Source organism: Amblyomma maculatum, unplaced genomic scaffold (assembly GCF_055883805.1).
Source record: "Amblyomma maculatum isolate TAMU_Amacu unplaced genomic scaffold, ASM5588380v1 scaffold_58, whole genome shotgun sequence".
Taxonomy (NCBI): domain Eukaryota; kingdom Metazoa; phylum Arthropoda; class Arachnida; order Ixodida; family Ixodidae; genus Amblyomma; species Amblyomma maculatum.
The window spans coordinates 295530-314365 of record NW_028146783.1 but is presented as its reverse complement, the minus strand read 5'-3'; the positions used below and the strand labels follow the sequence as shown (position 1 = coordinate 314365).

The 18836-nt window shown below is 45.6% G+C and overlaps 1 long non-coding RNA gene and 1 pseudogene across 1 annotated transcript; one reads left to right on the top strand and one right to left on the bottom strand.

Annotated features, from left to right (window-relative positions):
• Positions 1-6904: 6904 nt before the first annotated feature.
• LOC146170740 (uncharacterized) lies at positions 6905-12855 on the bottom strand. Its single transcript, XR_014703127.1, has 3 exons — positions 12738-12855; positions 9143-9195; positions 6905-7265 (listed from the first exon to the last, which is right to left on the bottom strand). It is a non-coding gene; the product is annotated as an uncharacterized LOC146170740 (long non-coding RNA).
• Positions 12856-15765: 2910 nt separating this feature from the next.
• On the top strand, positions 15766-16836 carry LOC146170739 (uncharacterized; annotated as a pseudogene).
• The last annotated feature ends 2000 nt before the right edge of the window (positions 16837-18836 follow it).

Genomic DNA, 18836 nt, shown 5'->3' with positions numbered 1-18836 from the left:
TCTTATCTTTTCTATCTCATATTTACCTGGTCTTAGTGATCACTCCGATGTAAAAATGCATATTCCTAATCGCCGCAGCCATTTCAAGTCTATTAGAGATTACAAACAAGCCGACTATGATGCCATTAATCATAAACTAGCTCTTTTTTTGAACAATGATTTACCAGACTTTTCACAGTGTTCTGTTGACACTAAGTGGCAGTTGTTTAGGTACACTGTTCAACGTATCACTAATAAATTTGTGCCGCTAAGACTTTTGCGGTGCAATAAACAATCTCCATGGTTTAATAGCACTTTAAAAAGGCTATCCAAGAAGGAAAACCGTTTGTTTCGCTCTGCCAAATTATCGCCCTCTCAAGAACGTTGGAATGCCTACCTTTCTGCTGCCGCCGAGTACAAACTGGCTCGGAAAAACGCTAAGGACTCCTCCTTTAACACTACCTTGCCTGCTCTACTGATTAATAAACCTAGACAGTTTTGGAACACTGTCCACAAGAAAGATACTTCATAAATATTACTTCGATCTTCTGACGGTGTTGCATTTACACCTAAATAATGTTGCTTGGTTTGTTTGTGGGGTTGCGAGTGTTCTGAATAGTGTTTGTGTTGGTGCTTTTTTTTAGCAATATTTCCCCTACCAATCATGAGAGTCACGTTCTTGATGCTTTTCCCATGGATCCAATTCTTTTTGATACAACTGGTATTCTGAGAATAATTGAAAACCTTAAGATTTCCTCCTCCTGTGGCATCGATAACATTATTTCCAAATTTCTTGTTAATACAAAGATATAAACTTCAATCATCCTTACCAAAATATTTGAACAGTCTTTGGAAACAGGTTGCATTCCCGATGACTGGAAGGTGATTCCACTGCACAAGTCTGGAGATAAACATTGCCCTGATAACCTTCGCCCTATATCGCTCACAAGCATTCCGCGTAAAATCATGGAACATGTCATCTATTCTGATCTTGTTGCCTTTTTAGAATCTAATCACTTTTTGAGTAATGCCCAGCACGGTTTCCGCAAATCTTTTTCATGCGAAGCACAGCTCATATGTTTCACAAATGACTTCCATTGCATTCTAGATCGTGAGTCTCAGGCTGATTGTATATTTATAGATTTTTCAAAAGCATTTGACAAGGTTTCTCATGAGCTTCTTTTTCTAAAACTAAAAAAACTTACCATCGATTCCACATTATTGGCATGGTTGCATTCTTTCCTTTCTAACCGAAGTCAGTTCGTAAAAGCCAATAACGTTAATTCTGATGCTTCGCCGGTTTTCTCTGGTGTGTCTCAGGGTTCCGTCCTTGGGCCCCTCCTTTTTCTCATTTATATAAACGACTTACCAACTAATATATCGTCTTCCGTTTGTCTTTTTGCCAATGACTGTGTTATTTACCGCGAAATAATTAATGATAACGACGTATCTGTTCTTCAGTCAGATATTACCAAGGTAATGGAATGGTGTCGCCTGTGGAATATGAAGCTAAACACTACTAAATGCAAGCGTTTGCCCCTTTCTCGACTACCTACTACACAGTCTAGCTACCCCCTTAATGGCATCTCTCTTGAAACTGTGTCGTCTTATAAATATCTGGGTGTTCACGTCTCTTCGAACCTTTCTTGGTAAACCGATGTTGACTACATCCTAAATAATGCCAACCGCATGCTTGGGTATATTCGCAGAAATTTTTGATGTGCTCCAAGTTCATTAAAATTACTACTTTACAAAACATTGGTCCGCTCTAAATTAGAATATACGGCATCGGTCTCGAACCCCGGGGTCGAATCTCATTTCTGACTTAGAATCTGTTCAAAACCGCGGTTGTCGTTTCATACTTTCCAACTACCATCGCACTGGTAGTGTTACTGCCATGAAAGCTAACCTTTCCCTCCCCCTTCTTTCTCATCGCCGGTCAATAGCTTCTTTCTGTACTTTTCACAAGATTTATCATAATTCTTGTCTTAAAGAAAAGTTATTAAAAAAGACCACCGTATATTTCAGCACGCATTGATCACCGCCAAAAAGTTTGCATCCCTGCTTGTCACACAAGTTGTTTTCATGACTCATTCATAAATAAAACTTGTGTCAGCTGGAATCACCTTCCCTATAATATTGCTGAAATTACTGATACTGTTGCCTTTCGAAATTCTGTTATAGATGTTATATAAGTGTGTGCTTGTACTACTTTTATTTATTATCTGCTGCATTTTGACTCTTTTCGTGTATGTTATACCCGATCCCCTCTGGTACGCCTAACGGGTCTGAGGATAAAATAAATAAATAAGTAAAGCTCAGTTCATCTGTTTCTTTGTGTGCTATCGTAATTCGTTTTCATGTGAACCACACGTCATCCGCGAAGTCGACATGCACAAATAAAAAATGAAGTGCGGACTATGAAAATAAAAAAATGTTATGGTTCAACGCTGCTGAACCGAATGTGAAATGAAAGCATTAGCTTCGAATGACACAGCGTTCTTCTTTTTCTTCGTTTTCTTCTTCTTCCTCTTCCTCTTCTTCGTCTTCTTCTTCTTCGTCTTCCACGGGGCCGCGGTGCCACGGTGCCACGCCAACGGCTTGAAAGCCTAGCGCAGTGTTGCTTTCACCAAAAAACCATTCCAATTTGTTCTCAAGCGTTGAACATTCATATGGTTGTGTTAACCCGTTACACGCGTACCTGCACCGAGCCAAACACACAAGGCTTTGATGAGGGCAGGCAGCAGGTGCGAGGCAGCTAGCTGCTGCTGAGTGACGGAGCCCAGGTTTGCCGCGCCCCTCATTGATGGGCGCAGTAAGGGCAGGAGCTGTAAAGGCACTGGAATGAAAACACTTTCCCAATGGGAAAGACATTTCTCGTGACCCTGCAGGGCCGGTGGTACCGCCGGTTTCCTTGACTCCACACGTTTCTCAGTTGGCTGGACGACCTTTGTTAACAGGTCGGCGATGCTGTGACTTCTGCGGTCATGCCGCCGTATAGGGTGGGTCTGGAGTACTACCCAATCGGCCAATATATAATTACTTATATTGTCTGAAGGTTAGAGCAATGCTTAACGCTACCCCATGTAAGGCAATGGTATGGGCCGCTTAAGGCAAGGCATGCAATCTTCTACCGAATGCCGCTCAGCCCTCCTCGCCCACCGCAGTGTTTCGAGGTGAATCAAACCCAACACTGCGGTGATTTCCAGAATTTTTCAAGACATTTTTTCGCTACGCTATGCACAGTTAATGAAGGAGTGTATGTGCCTGGAGAGTTGCACTGCTTCTGCATTGCGTTTGCGAGATTTCTTTTATCTGTTATGAACAAACCATAGTTGTCAGTGCGCGTGTGTCCTGAGTACGTGTTTCCTGCTCTCTTGTGTGTCTCTGTATTGCGTTGCGAGCACATTTCTTGCAATGTTCAACCAACTAACCGCCATTGGTACTTGCTTTGACTTTTGCGGCCCAGGTCGAGTCAATTCATATATCGCCTCATACTTCGCGGGAGCGTCTGTTATTTGGAGGCGACTGCTACATTGCAACCCCACGAGTCCGAGCACGAGAGTCCGAGTGTCCAGCTACCGTGGTTGGACCCATGTCGCTCAATGCACGTGTAGTGTTCTTTACAACCACTGCATAGTTTTGCCCCCACGGCACGGTTTTATGTACAACAATCCTACCACCCTTGGCGGCCTTCACATCCTCCCCAACTTACAGTAAAGCCTGCAGCACCTTTCGATTGGCTGCATTTTCTCACTTTAGGAGCTGCAGTCTTCTAAACGAATATGTTTATTCCTAGCATGAACCTTCCTTAAACTTTGCTGCTTTCGTTTTGCGCCACACACAAAGAGCACGGTGGTAAAAACCGACGCATGGTGCGATGGCTCTTAAGTTATGCCTTGCACCCCGAGACTCATACGTGGAGAGCTGGCGGCGCTCTATGAGTAGGTCAGTAACCTTGTGATGGAGGAAGCGACAGCGGATTTGAGGGGCCATCATTACGTAATATCGGCGCAGAAGGACAAACAAACCGAATGGAGTGCCCTGGGACTCAGGCAACGCGCCCATCCAACAGAGCGCCCAGTCATCAGCTCCTAACCCATGATACATACATTTTTTCCCACGAAGTTTGCGCGTCGACAAGCACAGCGCCGACGTGACGTCCCGTTGGATATACCTTAAGCGACGAAGTGGCGTGTGACTCCACGTATCCCTCTATGCGAAGACCTACCATTATTCGTCCGCGAAACTTCCACCATATCTATGCTCCTTCCCCTGAATTTTTGTTCAAGCAATCACTCCTTTTGAATTTACATGTCTTTCAATCAAAATAATTTCAAAGCAAGCTGGAAAGTCGGCGCTCTTCAAAGCTTTAAGTTACTATCTGAGACACAGATTTGCTACTCTCATGGGAGCTTTTGTCTTGGCAAGGGCGTGAAAGTAACCAAGAAACGATTATGGTTATTTCAACATCGTCGTGATAGACGGCTAATATACTGGTACTTGTCAGTGCGAAAGCATAATTTTGCGAGCTCTTGTCCTAACAATTTTGTGTAACTCCAAACTTTTCCTTTGAGTGCCTGCCGATTAGTCAGGTGCTATCAACTTTTGCGCCACTAATGAAAAGGTTCAGATCGCAATAGAGTTTTCTTAAGACACTTGGATGCCAGATTAGAAAAGTGGCCCTTATGCAACGCAAACATGCTTGTAGGATTGTTTAAAGAATGGCTTTACATCTGCGTACCTCCAGCCATCTGGGGCACCTTATCATGCTATTCCTCAAAAACATAAAATCCCTTACAACTAGTAAAGCAACACTGACTGATCTGCATAAAGCATGATTTCTCACTACCACTTAAAAGCATGTCAAAACTAAACCGAGAGCTACACTATGCACGTTAAAATAGAGGAAGCGTGCAGAGTGAATCAGAGCAATACCTTGAGTCAATGCATTCTAGAAAAAATTAATTAGAAGAAATGGGCATGGGCATGTAGTGTAAAGGGAGAATCCCCGATTATCGTTAAGGGTAACAAATTGGATATAAAGGGAAGGAAAGCATAGCGATGGGCGGCCGAAAGTGAGATGGGCGGATAAGCTTAAGGTGTTCGCAGGGGTCAAGTCGATGCAGCTAACACAGGACCGGATTACTTGGAGTAATATCGGAGAAGTCTTCGCCCTGCAGTGGACTTAGTGCCGCTGGTAGCAGTGATGATGATGGTGATAGTGACACACTCCTCACAGTTAGGAGGTGGCCCTCAATCATGGTCCTGCAACTAGCGCTGCGTGACTTGTGGGCAGGGAGGGAAGATATGTACAACCAAACAATTATAAGGCATGGGGATGGAAAAGAAATATCCTATCCAATGCACAGCTCGGGACGCCAACAGCCCACTAACTCTTGTTTAAGGAGAACAATGAGCATATAAAAATAATCTAGCACTTTGTGTCTGGCACAAACTTTTTTTCGTGCTTTTATCACCTAGATAATTTCAAATACTACAAGCAAAAATAACCCGTAAACACCAAACGTATTTTCATTTTAGCTGAATAACATTGAATAACCCGGTTTATAAGGGAATTTGACCCTAAAAATTATCGCTCAAATTTTAACCCTCGAAGTCCGGAACAACAAACATGGTAGCCGAATTAACGAAGTTGGCTTCATCCGATCTATATTCCCTAGTGCATGGCGTTTTGTTTCGCTTTTGGTTCGAGGCTAGAACTTTATCGCCATTCTTGAGGCCAAGATCGAGCTGAAAACTTGAAACTTTCGTGGCGAATATCTCGGAATTTGGATGCTCTAGATGGATGCTAGCATGAGCAGCAGTCTCAAAATGAGAATACATCTATGTACAAAAACTCACTGTTATATTTTATCCTATAAGCATCTGAGACGGCGGCAATTGTCATCTCAATTAGTGGCCCTGTCCACATTGTGTGTGAATGTGGGTTCCGCGTGCCTATTAGCACGTTTTCTAGAAATTTGCAAAGTATAATTTATATCAAGCATTATATCATCCTATAAGTTTTGCTCTGTGTGACATCCCTGCATGTTGCGGCAGATGCGTCTGCTTATACATACACTCGTTCGCTCACTTGCTTCCCTTCATTCGTCTGTGCACCAAGCATTGCAAAAGAATGGCGGATTTAACTAGTCATAAGTAGTTGTTCATCAAAGCAAAAGACGACCTTTTTTAAAAAAGTTCAGCGCTCGTACCATCCAGTCATCCTTTCTCGTCCCACCGTGAGCACTGTAGCTGTTGCTCCGCGCTGCTTATTCACAGGAAACTACAGAAAACTATCACGAGCTCAGCCATACTGAGATAAGTCAATATGTTTTCACAATTTTCCAGGCCATATGTTTTTCGTCTGGCCCACGTAACGAAGCTGTAGATAGAACTGAGACACTTCGAATCCTTTATTAAACAAGTACAATTTTTTTTTCAACCTTTTCTCACTTCAAGTGAAGTGGTAGCGATTCAACACATGCCCTACAGCTGGGAGAAAAATACAGAGCACCTTTTTAAAGTGCGAATTGCTTTATGACCCAGAAGCCCATGGAGCAGATAGTATAATGGCGCTTAGAATACGAGAGGTATTAAGGAACCTCGTGACGAAAACAATCGACGTTATGCGAACGCATTTGCGATGCTAAATACACAGTGGGAATTAAATCGAAGTCGACGTGTTCCATAAATTTCATTAACTGCCTTTTGAGACTATCATGTGTAAGGCAGTAATAAAAGCCAAAGACTGTGTGGAACCATTAACGTTGTGTTGATGCAAGGGAGGGGGGGGGGGTGAGGTGTCAGAACGAATACGGCTATTGCGGCTACTTTTTCACATTACAGCCATCGAAAAGTCGAAGCTAAATTGAATACAAAATAGAACCGCAACACCATAAATTAGTATGTTTTTCTTGGTTGTAGGTTTAATTTATTAATCCGCAGGATATGCAGCCGTGAGACGTGGAGTCCTTGCGTTATAATAATTCTATGAATTCATTTCATCGGCCTATGTTGATGTGGTGGACTAACGTCTCTCGGCGGAATATGTGGCTGACCACGACGCTGGGGGCCTACAGGCAATGGTCCACTAGGAGTAGGCTGCTAAGGATGACGAGGCTGGGACCCAGTTGGCGTAGGTAGGTGAAACACTGGACCATGCATGTTCCCCATAACAAGTGGAGCTCTGTCGCCCGAGACAATTGGTCTCCTCCTGAGACGCGGTTGCGAGCCAGGCGGCGTAGGTGCTCGATCTGCTCGGGAGCTTACAAGAAGTGAATCTGCAAACGGCAAATTTGCAAGGTTTCAATCATCGTTCTACATTATTCTAGAAGACACAGCACGCCTTAATGTAGTACCTGTGATGTTTAAAGAATGTAATATATTTATTAGGTCAACAATGTTTCGGTTTCGCACCTTTCGAACACACTTGAGTGGCATGGTCAGTACAAACCCACGAAGCTTAATGCGATGGCTGACTACCTAAAGCGCACCATATGCCTATCGATATTTCGACACCGGGACCACCCCGATAAGTCCCTTTGTAGAAGCTTTGGCCTCCTGAGGCTTCGCTCTCTCCTTTGATTTAAATTCACGGTCATGGGTCCATTCCGATAAGCGCATGTGATTCTTTTCTGCGGTTCTGGTCCCACATCTTCAGCATTACCTTATTAGTTCACATTTATCAATGTCAAAGAATTTCCTCTGCTTTTCTTGATAGCTGTGGCTGCTCGCTCCCTTCGTGTGCGTCCGAGTTATTGACTTTCGTTGGGTTTGATCCCAAACCCCCTTCAGAAGCCGTTCTAAGAAAACTCGCGGCAGTGGGTTTGATTGTGCATTGCTCCGCTTTGGATGTCGTCGTCTTTATCACCTTACAGCGTCATACAGTGTTAAACTAACGATGTCAATTAGGCCTCAGTTGTCCTAATAAAAGTCTATAGTACAAATTAAATAGATGGCAAGCATGGCAAGACGTGCCTGAGGTGAGCTCAATATGTAAAATACTTAGTTAAACGCGTGCTAAATATCGCTTCTGAAATATGTCCGTGCTCAACCAAGTTCAACCGCTGTTTAATGTTTTTTTTTTTTTTCATAAATTTGGTTTCACCAAAAGTCTTTTCATGAGATATGGCAGATAATGAATTTTAATAGCAGAGGACAATTCCAAACTGGGAAAATAATTAAAGCCTCATTCTAAGGCCTCAGTTTCTCAGCAAATACTACCTTTCAAGGAGGTATTTAATGAAATGTATAAACGTATAAATCACTGCGTTCCACAGTGGAGAACGACGCAAGCACAAAAATTATGCAAATGATTCCTCATTGTGAAGCGCGAAGAGAGCAGATGATTTAGATCTCATGCATCTGCCCCACTTTATTCAAGTGGCAACCAACAAAAGCTAACCTGTTCGTGCCAACGCCTGTACTGCGCAGCAGCAACAATTATTAGTAGTCCAATACTGCTGAAATTGCCATATCTGCATCGGGAGGAAAATATCGGTGCGTGACAACTGAGCATCCGTTTATTTTATCTGCGTCAATACTCTCGTGGGTCACAATGTGAAGTTTTTGAACGGTTTTCTTATTTCATTTTGTTTTGGTTTGTTTTGTTTTGTTTTACAACTCAATGAGGGACGCCATTGTGGTGGGCTTCTAAAATGTCAACCACCTGGAGATCTTTAACGTGCAATTAAAGATGTCCTTAAGAGCAAATGATTTCAAAAAGTAGCAGAATAGTACGTATTGTTCCATACCTCATATTACGACCCGTTCCCTCTCGTTCTGATACAGCAAGTCTAATTATCAGCAGTTCTAACAAAAGATAGATCATTGGCTTTTTATGAGCTCTACTAAGCCTGACTTTTCATAGCACAATTATAAGTTTCATTTCTTGTCTGAAAAACAAATGCAAAATTGGCTCGGACATAATTAACTCACGTTTGTTCTTCGACACAAATTTATCGAATTATATATCTCGATGTTACCCTGGTATTCTTCTTTTATAACGTTTCTAAAACGCTTCACTGGCCTTCGTTTTGTTTCACATAATTGGAAATCGTATTCCAAAATACTGTTTCGATAACGAGACCGAGGCGCGATATTTTTTGCCTATGCGCAAGCAAGTGACAGTAGGAACAAGTGCTCCATGCCTACTAACCTTCGTTCGACAAACTTGATTCTTCCGCACATACGAGATCACGTGAGGTCACTCTGCATATAAAAAGAGGGCTTGGTTATCTGGGGCAACAAAACGGGCTTACGTGAAATGAAGAACTCCACATTAGCTTCTGATCAGGAAATAAAGCCGGTTTATGTAGCTTTCACTCGATGCAGCACAAAGCGAACCACCATGCAGAAATGTGTTTCATGCTACCATGCTTTCAGAGTTTCCAACACTAGCATATGGCACACGCTAACAGCAGTAAACAATACTGTAGCTGCGCAAACTCGTCGCTTGCCAGTCCACTTGACGTACTGACACCAGCACTTCCGAAACACCTATCGAAAGAACTAATGCCCGCCGAGCACGCCATGTGGAGTTTCATCACTGCTCATTTCCTCGATGCGCGTCGCGCGTCGTTGATGCGGCGATTTGCACGAGGGTAACTTCCAATCCGCCGACGAGCATTCGTGTCAAGATTATCGGGCTAAATCTACACCTGTCCATTCTGTGGAGTGCAAGAGACCGCAGAGCACATTTTTTATGGTTGCACCCTGCCAACTGGGCTCCTCGATCGACTGAGAGATTTGTTCAATCTTCCAGGCATCCCGTACTGCACGGTGAGGTACCTCAATGCGCTGCCAAGTGAAGCACGGAAACAATTCGTCTTGGCAGTCGCAGAAATCAACTACCAAATATGGGCAGCGAGATGCCGCGCTGCCTTCAGCCCCAAGATGCCGTGTCTCCTCGAAGTGAAGAATAAGATCACAAAGGAGCTTTGGTTCCACCTTCAGCGAGAAGTACGGCACCTTGGCGCAAAGAAGTTTTATGAAGAATGGGGACACACAATGATTATATTCAGGGAAAAGAATCGAAGAATAGAGGTCTCCTATTAGGAGTCTTGCTCGCGTCAGGCTTCGATCCGCCGGGGCGATGCGGGGGCGGTGCATTGGCACTGCGGACCCCTCCCGGCGGAGCGAATCCAGATTGCATGAGCCTCTTGGCTGGGATAACGCCCGCTCCCCGAAACAAAAACCTCCCCACCCCTGTGGTGTGTGTGTGTGTGGGGGGGGGGGGGGGGGAGGTTCCCGGGGTTGCCGTAGGATGATGATGGTTGTTGATCGAGGTATGTACCCTCACAGGAGGGCTGCACCCAGTGCACCCTCCCCTCCATCTGACAAGGCAAGTAAGGTAACAGGGGCCTAATACACTTTACATTAAGAACGTATAGTCGCTGCTGCTTAGAGCCGATCTGCAGCTCTTATAGACGAATGGCAGTGGATATGTATGCTAAGCACGAGGCTCATATTCAAACCCATGAGTACCGTCAGCACGCAAAAATAATAAAGGGTAGTCATTCCAGCAGTTGGAACTTCGCACAGTGTGCTCAGAGTCCGTTGATTTGGTTCCCATCATTGGCGCGAACGCGTGTTTTTATACAAAATACCGGTAAATTCTCTTCAAGGTAACTGCTGAAATAAGATTAAGTGCATGAAAAAAAATTTGCTGACACCTTTCTTGGATTCAAAGGCACTCTCTTTCCTTTACGGTGTGGTTGCCTTGTTCAGGCAGTCGATAGCTACGAAGTCTTAAAAGACAGGTCGCATCAGCATCTGAGTGTCCACTTTACCTTTCAACGCTTCATTGGCTGAGATACTTGATGATTCTGATAAGCACCACATGTCCTTTAGCAGGAAAGCATTTTCAACCAAGCAATGTTTGGAGCGCGTCGTAGGTTATCTCCAGGTGTAAATGTACAAGTTCTTTGTGTTCTTTTGTACTCAATACGACAAAGAATAGGCGAGTGAACTCATAGATATTTAATATTCCGGCCGTTGCACCTGCTCGACAGCGCTAGCTGGATCGAAGCAGGCTTCATGCACGCACAGTGTTTCTTGTTGATGTTTTATCTGTATAACTCAGTAAGGACCCATCATCTATTTGCAAGCACCCACGAGAAAGCATTGGGGATAAAATATTTTAACTGCTACCTGAACCTACTTCTCATATTCTGAGATATCAAGGATGCAAATGACTTGAGTCCACGCCAGTCGCAACTTCAGCCAGGGCTAGACTGAAAAACAACTGTGAAAAGTGGTGCAACATGTGACGTTTCCCTCGTAGGTAGGACTACGTATAATTTCTAGCTGCTGAGTTTCCGTTCAATACTCCTCGATTGAATATTCATCACGCTGCAGCGAGAGGGACCTTTACGTTCATAGTTGATCACAGTCACTTCAATAATACGCTCGACAAGCTTATTTCAAAACCTCACTACTGTCTCTATGAACACCCAGCGTGACTACTATTGTGTCTCAGTAATGTCGAGATGTTAACCACTGGTGACTTCATCCTGCAGAAGGCCAGCATCACGCGTTGAAACCCGAGGTTTGAAATATGACTCCTAATAATAATTCATTGTAAAATAGGGTGTAGAAGATTGGCACAAAAAGTATGAGGAAACCGAACAAGGATTAAGAGAGAGCATCAGCCCTCTCCATAGCCTTTTGACTATTGGACGTCTCCATCCTGGGTATCAGCTGAAGAAGTGTCCACTTGCCGAAACGATGTCTAGCGGAGTGAGGCTTCCCTTCAAAGCTTCTTTGGCTTACTTTGAATGAAGGTAATAATTGAGCGTATTATGTGCAACACTGATTAGTTGCAAAGGAATGGGCCATTTATTCCATAATATAAAGCTTCAGCCATCTCGTGTTTCATTCTTGGAAGCCGTGTGACATCGCTTTCACTCCTCCGTTCGTAGGAAGCAGAGGTGAGAGACCAACAGTAAATCACTGTTCATAACGCTAGACAAGGCCACGACTAAACGTACCGAATGTCAGGACAGCTAAAACGTGACGTGACTCCTCGATCTAATGAACCCATTTTCCCATTTCTCCGGATTACAAAAAGAAAACTTCTATTTTTATAGGTACGCACAAAATTCCGACTAAAGTAGCAGCAACGCGTCTAAAATGTTTTGTGCCCTCTCACTGTACGGAAAAAGCGTTTATTTTTCGTTCTTTCGTTAAGGGCCACCGCAACGCTACTTGCGGTAACGATCCAACGCAATAAATCCATAGAGGTAGTCACTGTAAGTATTCCTGTCATGTTCAATTTAACTAACATTTAAAGTGCTCTTAGCGATCATCTGCAACCAATTTCGGCGACACATCGAGTGCAAGCCTCCCCCATGACGTCATTCGATCATGCTGGGCACTCCCGCTAGTTGGATGCTCTTAAGTTACGAGGGCGTGACGGGCCGTGGTAGAGCACCGTCGTCAGTAGATTTCATTTTTTCTTGTGCGCCCGCGTGGGTTGAGTTGAGAGGGGAAAGGATGAGCATTATTTTCGTTCAGCATATGTTCGATGTTAGAGAAGCTTGGTTAAATTTTTTGCTTGCCGGAGATCTTTGATGGCATGCCGTTTGCTCATACGCATTTTCTAGTATTATTAAATAGCATTTCATGGGGTACGTAACACTGTTCATGCAAGCTACGCTTCCTCTTTGGCCAAGTATCGAAGCCAACAGCCACTCATACAATTCGAACAGCAACCATGAGGCTTTACTTCAACCTTCTAATTGCTTACTTACAGGAATGGGAGGACCCAGAAGACAAATTGAACCAAGTTGAGTGAAATAGTCATCTCAAAAGCCAAAGAGCAGAAGCCGGCAATGTTTAGTTGACCGTGCGGCCTCTATGGGGCCGACAAAATGTGGTGCGTTATATCCGCCGGGAAATTTTATTATTAAGTGAAATGGATTTCAACATAAAAAAGCTAAGGCATTATCCTGTAGTCAGATCAGATGTAATGGCCGCATGATGAATTCCATATGCTGCACAACGCTATTTGGGTCACAAAGCTCCAGCGGCGACAATTAAGACGATTGAAGTATTATTCAAAATACGTCTGCCTACGGTTGCATTACCGTACGTATAGTTATTCTGTGGAGGAAACTAATCATGACAGCGATTTAGGAAACAGGGTGATTATGCACCAATGTAATCATGAGCGAAAATCTGACAAAAATGCTTTGCGAAATTTATTGAAAGGTCGTCTGACCATACCAGCCTGTTTGAAGATTTAAAAACTTTCATCTTACTCAAAATATTCATTGGAAAATTTGAACGAACGAGATTGCCACACAATCATGCCAGTAATCGCACATTATATTTTTATTTGTGAAGAGAGCTACACGGTTATGACTCTAAGCTAATGTTGATCTTACGGTACTCAAAATATTCAAAGCCCTCGACTACGGTGACATTCATTGCTTCTCACGCCTGAGGAAATAGTCTCTTACAAACAACCCAATATTGGTTCAAACGCTTGACTGCTGATCCCGGAGATGGGTTCGATCACCTCGTCTACGATGACCCCGTATTCGGGCAGTCCTGAATCAAGGCACTCTCATACAGTGATATATGAGTGCATGTACATCAATAGACGTTAACCCCTAGAAACTGAAACAGGTTTAACTGGAAAAGAAACGTGAAGCAATATTTCTCATTTCACTCGTAGCAGTGCTTTATACCGGTTAGTAAAATTGATCGCTTGATTGATATGTCTGCCTTCTCTTCAACATGAAAGTTAATCCGCAATTTTAAAGCCGCTGACGCTACTGAAAAAAAAATGCCACGTGCAATTATTTTCACATAATAACTGCTTCAGAATGTTTGGCCTGCCGCAGGCTATAGAACTATACATACACACTGAGGAGCCGGAAATACTTAAGCCTTTAACACAACAGGACAGGACAACTTGAATCGCAGCCGAGCTATTAGCATCATCATAACGCGCCGTGTAAACTGCGAAATTGCTTGCGCAATAATATATAAAACATCGAGTCTTCATTACCAAGACACATAATATATAAGCACAAGGAAAACTCATTACACTGAGAATGAACTTGGTTAGCAACTTGTATACATTCTCTATCTACATAAATTATGTTCCGCAGCTAAAAGGAACAAAACGCTATGGGGGACACTTAGACTCCGCCTTTAAGGGCAGGATGTGGAAACGTTAACAGCTCCTTACCACAGCTACCCTTGAATATCTTCGTTTGAGCACATTCGCTTGCAACTAGCTTAATCACTAGTCGCTTTATTATCACGTGCATACTTTTTAGCATACAGTTGTAACCTACCGCACTGCATGTAAGACCACAAGACGTACACCCCATTTGAAGAAGCCTTTGTGGACGAGGAGTAACATGTCCCAATCTTCAGGTTCGATTACCGGGTTGTTAAGGTTGAGAAGCCTGAGTTCGCAGCTCTTGTCACATCGGACAAGTCTCGTGGTCACATGACGTCGCACAATCCTATGACGAATTAGTACTTGCCGTATCCGCTGTCACCTGCCGCAACCACGCCCGTGATAGGTAACTCAGAATACCGATGCCGAATTTTCTGCACAAAGGACGGTTTAACACAAATTTGGTAACTCTCAGGTCCAGCTGCAACCATGTAGGAAACATGCCGGAAGACGATTGCATATTGCATCACAAGTAATGCGTCATTTTCTAAACACTATGGGCCTAATTACCTTGTAAATTCACACAAATGCTTCGACGCCGTAATTTAGTGTTTCCAGTACTAAAGTTCTGTTCTCAACTGCATGGGTTCAATCCCGGCCCCGGCTTCCGCGCTTTGATGTAGGCACAACGAAAAGCGGCTACTTTTTTTTTTCAGTACATGATGATACTCCTTGTAATTTGTTAACGCGGCAACCTTAACGAACCTATTCACTGAAAACATGGAATCGGCTGCCAGCGTTGACCTTGTGAGTGAAACATCATGAGCATGACGCCAGCGGTCGATAGCCGGCGGATGACATGACCTAGGGCTACCTAACATTGGAGCTGCCGACTCGGGACTATCCTTAGATATGGGAACGTGATAACAGAATCAGCCTTCCAGGACCCTTGTGTTCACGTTGCCTCTAGGCCATGAACGCAGGCTCATATGGCTTGGTTAAAGCGGGGCTCGGGTCGTCACGTCAACTCGTCAGGTGGAAGCTGTTGAATCTAAGCAGTAGCGGCGACCTTACTCCCGGAGGTCACCTTCACCAGCGAGGGGACGTGCCTCTGAACTGACGAGAGGAAGAGGGTCGACTGCGGGCAATAAAGCATCCGAGCAGTAGCCTAGTGGTAGAGAGCTTGGCCTCGCATTCGGGAGGCACCAGATTCGATTCCCGGTGCCGCCGGGTACCCACCGGTTTTCAGTGAGTCTGTAGCGCCCCTTGCGCCGCTCTCTTAGCGCAAGCCACGGCACGGCGCTAGAAAAGGGTAAGGTTGGCACTAGGCGCCTCAGCGCGTGCGGCGCAATGTAAAGAAACTTTCAAAAATGAAAGCTGTCGGAGCTGGTTATTCCTCGTCTTAGCTTCGATATATTTGCGGCATCGACCACGCAACCTCGCCCTCCTACATGGGTTCCGATGGCTTTCCCACCCCTCCTGTCGCCGGTGACCCGCCCCAGGACGCTCCGCATAACGGCCATTCGTTGGCAGCGTTTCAACCAGTCAACCTGCCACCATATTGGCCCGAAGGCCCTCTTTCCCGGATCCTCCAGGCTGAGGCGCATTTCCACTAGCGGCAGCGGTCGCAGCCCCGCCGTCGCATGCGACAGCTGCTTCGAGACACCCCCTCGGGTCCAGCAGTTTTAGTACGTGAGTACTTTCTCCAACGACTTCCCCAGGCCATGGTCATCATCCTTCCGGCTGCGGGTGATGTCACCCTGGACAAGCTCGCCGACTCAAGAAAGGTGTTGCGGATTACTGAAGGCACGCCAGCGTCAGCGCCGTGACTGCTCCGCCTTCCACTGCTACCACAGCCACCCAGCTTGTGAGCATAGAAGAGCGACTGAATGCTTTAGCCAGGCGGCTTGATGACGTCGCGCCCCTGCCACGCCGTTCTCCTCTGAGGTTCTAGTCCCGCCGCCACTCCCTGGCACCGTAGCCTTCGCCGTAACTCCAACCATTCGAAGCGCGGCAAGACTTCTCGGATGTGTGCTGGTACCATCGTATTTTCGACAGCGCTGCTGGAAAGTGCACCCACCCGTGCTCCTGAACGGGAAATGCTGCGACCAGCCACTGACGGTGGCAAGTGGTACTGGTAGACGGACATGCCGCCTATTTTATGTTTCGTACAAGATCACTGGCGCTTGCTTTCTCGTTGACACGGGAGCATAGATCAGTGTAATAGAAGCGGCTTGGGCAGACTGCCCTCGCCACGAATCGACCTCCCCGCTGCAAGCGATAAATAACTCCCTTATTCGCAGGTACCGCCGACAGTCTCTTAAACTTAACCTCAGATTGCGCCGGACGTTCTGTTGAATTTTCATCGCCGACGTCTCGCAAGCTGTTCTCGGCGCTGGTTTCCTCAGCTTCTTCAACCTCGCTGTCGATATGCAGGCACATCGCCTCATCGATCTCAGCACGTTACTCTCCGTCAACGCCGTAGACTCCACGTCTTCGGCGACTGGTCTTATTGCTCTCGTCCCTGCTTCGCCGTACGGGAAAATCTATGCCAATATTCCCAACATCACGAAGCCGCACACTACAGAATCACCGGTGAAACATTGGACTACCCACCACATCGTGATACCTGGATCACCTGTGTTTGTTCGCCCTCGCCGCCTGTCTGGAGAATACCTCGCTGTCGCTCGCAGGGAGTTTCAACGCAAGCTTAAGCTTAGCAATGTGCGCCCTTCCTCCAGCAACTGGGCATTGCCAGTTCACATGGTGCAAAGAAAAAGCCGGGTGACTAAAAGCCATGTGGAGATTACCGTGCCCTCAGTGCTCATACCTTCCCAGACCGCTATCCACTTCCTCACATACAGGACTTCTCATTACATTTGGTTGGTTGCACGATCTTCTATAAGATTGCCTTAGTGAAGGCTTACCATCAAATCACAGTAAAGCCCGCTGATATTCCGAAAACGGCCATTACCACGACATTCAGCCTCTTTGAGTATGTGAGGATGCCTCTTGGATTGCGCAACGCTGCACAGACTTTTCCGTGAACAATAAAAAAATGTTACGCGAGGCCTCGACTTCGTTTTCGCCTACATCAATGATCTCCTCATCGCAATCTCCTCCGAGAATAAGCACGCAGTTCACCTGTGCACCCTTTTCTAACATCTTGATGAATACGACCTCATTATCAATCCGGACAAGTGCCTTTTCAGCGCCGCTACATTTGAGTTTATAGGCCATCTTGCCATTCCACAAGGTATCCGGTCTCTCGACAGCAAAGTAATTGCTGTTAGATTTTCCACCCCCTACACCACTTAAGAAGCTCAGAGAATTATTGAGCCTTCTGAACATTCACCGCCGCATTCTTCCCAAGTGTGTCAATTTCTTGAATCCTCTAACCGACCGTTTCGCTACCAAAAAGATCCAGCTGCACAATTTGAGTCGCCTGACACATTGCAGCTGCATTCGCTGCTGCGAAGGCACTCACAGACGCCACTATGCTTATACATACCCTTCCTGACACTCCCCTGCGCCTCGTCACTGATGCATCTAGCATTGCAGTCGACACAGTACTTCAGCTGCCAGTCTCTAGCTGGCAACCTCTCGGTTTTTTCTCACAAAGGCTAAAGCCACCAGAGGCTAAATACAGCACCTTAGGTCGAGAACATGCGTTTTACCTCGCCATCAAGCATTTCCGCCACTTACTTGAGAGTGGGGACTTTCAATCGTCACAGGCCATAAACCCTTGGCATTTGCCTTCGAACGAGGTCACAGCACCTACACTGAAAATGAGAGTCGCCAACTGTCCTTTATCTCAGAGTTTATTATTATTCTCTCCTTTATTCCGAAAGCAATACTACTCTAGGTTTCGAGCCTTCAGCGTGGCGCGGCCACACCCACGGGACACAAAAGCGAGAGATTGGCTGGCAGGAGCTGCCAACTTGGGTCTCTCGTTTCAGATGGGATGGTTATGTCAGAATCAGCCTGCTAGGATACTGGCATTCACGTTAGCCCTATAGGTCACTAAGGCACGTTCATATGGCTTGGTTAAAGCGGGGATTTACATGCGACCTGAGGAAGAAGAAAAAGAGAGCACTCAGTCACCCACACCTAATGTTTTTGCTCAGTATTTGGTTCCGCAGCGTTGACCCCTTGTACTTTTTTCCCATTCGCTCATCCATGATGCTTCATCTTACCTGCGGGACCTCCGGAACACATTTCGACACTTCTCCCCGGTCATCCCTGCTAATCGTCACCCTCAATCCGTGTTTATGAGCCAGGATTTGGACTCTTGCAGCCATGGTTTCGTTCGCTGTGACCTCATCCGTCCTCCCCTAACACTGGCCTACGACAGACCGTTCCGCGTGTTCCAGGGTGCGACGAAGACATTCACCCTAGACATATGGTCGTGAAGATGTGTCTGCTGACCGGCTGAAACCTGCCTATATTGCCACTCCTCAAACCGTGACCCCTCCACTCACTCTCGCTTCGACTCTGCCGACTCTGCCACCAAGCTTGTCCGTTGCATGGGCAGATCCCGTGGCTTCCCCACGACCGGAGGGAGCCCTGTAGCCCCCTCGCACCGCGCCTTTTTCGCAAGCCACGACACGGCGCCGGACAAAGAAAAAGAATGGCACTAGCCGCCTTAACTCGAGCGGCGCAACAAAAGAAGCAGTTCGGACCCGAACGCTGTCGGAGCTGGTTATTTCTCGTC